The sequence below is a fragment of the Micropterus dolomieu genome, linkage group LG01 (genome assembly GCF_021292245.1).
Source record: "Micropterus dolomieu isolate WLL.071019.BEF.003 ecotype Adirondacks linkage group LG01, ASM2129224v1, whole genome shotgun sequence".
Taxonomy (NCBI): domain Eukaryota; kingdom Metazoa; phylum Chordata; class Actinopteri; order Centrarchiformes; family Centrarchidae; genus Micropterus; species Micropterus dolomieu.
In genome coordinates, this window is record NC_060150.1 from 9793816 (window position 1) to 9795403 (window position 1588).

Genomic DNA, 1588 nt, shown 5'->3' on the forward strand with positions numbered 1-1588 from the left:
AAACAGAATTTACTGTCTGCAAATTGTTCACAACTGGTTTAGGCAGATCTGATTTTGATAAACTGTGATCCAGTTAACTTGCATACACATAATGTGTTCTGATGCACAGTTTGCTTTCCCATCACTTATCCTTCCACTCTTTCTTTTCTTCTTTCCTTTCTTCTCCTTTTCTTGAATTTCCACTTCTCACTGAAACTTTTCCTCTCGTCTCTTTGCCCTCTTTACCCTTCCTTATATCTCCTCTCGTTGTCCACTAGTTTTATCTCTTTGCCACTCCCCCGTTACATTCTTGACAAGGGAGACAACTCTGGTTATGTAGCTTTGTTCCCAGAGAAAAGCTGTTGGCTTTAGAGGAGGTGACACAGATTGAGACTCACAAATGGATTTCTGCGAGACAGATAAAGAAAGAGAAAAGAGAGCAAGAGTGAGTAAACCCAACGATTGATTTAACTATGTTAGACAGACAACTCCCCTAACCTTACATAACATGAACTAGCAGGTTTTTGAATGTAATGCCCCCCTCAAGTTTCAGTGTATTTAAAATCCCTGAAATATGTGCAGCTAGGCTGTATTAATTTGTACAAGTGCATAAAATGGCCATCATGAAGCTATGGAGATCATGATACCTACAGTACTGTAATCTTAAAATCATTGTGCCTATCATGAGATTAATTGAATTGTTTTATTTGTTAATGAGCTTTTCTCAAAATGGCAAAGCAGTTAACCCTTATTCGACAAATGTGCACGTGGAATATTGTGTATTATGTACTTATTTAAAGAACTTGCAATAGAGTGAAGTGGATAAGAGATGTTGCAATATGTGTAGAGTAAGCTTGCCTTTATGGATGCTGACAAACACAGATTATTGTACGTGTGTGCTCATATGCTTGTCTGTGTGCTTCATAAATCCTGCCAACTGTTGCATGCACAACTGTCCTGGTGCAGTATTCCCCTCTGACACTCAATACTGGTGCCCTTTTTCCTTTATGGATTTATTTGGTGTTATATTGTGTATATTGTTATAAGTGCTCTATATGGAAAAAATTCAAGACATTTTACTATTTTTCTTCTATACTGGCTTGATGGTAGTAGGGAGCAGTTCCAGCACTGGATGTGAGCTGCAACAGGGAGCTCGTATAGTGAACGGAGAAGCGTAGTGGTGTAGAAAAACTTCAGGTTTAACACCAGACAGCAGCCTTCTGGACTAGCTACAGTTGTCTGTTGGAAGGTCTGGCAAGTACCGAGCTACAGTAGTCCAGGCAGGAGATGACAAGTGCCTGAACAACCTGTGCAACCTCCGTAGTGAGGAAGGGGCAAATCCTCCAGATGTTGTAGTTGCTACCACTCTGCGTCCCTGCACCAAGTTGAGCTTTAGGTGGTGTCTTTACATTCACTTCGCACACCTCCACCTTAGTGCCAAATTAGGGGAGTGACAGGTTAAATAGGCCTACCTGAATAAAGTTAAATGCCTGAAAACACAAAGACACATTGTTGCAGATATCCTACAAATACAACACTGCCATACTTCAGTACTTCTTGTTGATTTGCAACATTACCGGGTTTGGACTGGAGGAGTCATGTTCAAATG

The 1588-nt window shown here is 40.5% G+C and overlaps 1 protein-coding gene across 1 annotated transcript in view; it reads left to right on the forward strand.

Moving 5' to 3' along the window:
• Window positions 1-341: 341 nt before the first annotated feature.
• The window catches only part of LOC123974863 (FERM and PDZ domain-containing protein 4-like), a 24563-nt gene continuing 23316 nt past the window's right edge, over window positions 342-1588 (forward strand). The window contains exon 1 of the mRNA XM_046055833.1: window positions 342-424. The gene's annotated coding sequence lies outside the window, so the exon portion shown is untranslated. The remainder of the gene's footprint in view (window positions 425-1588) is intronic.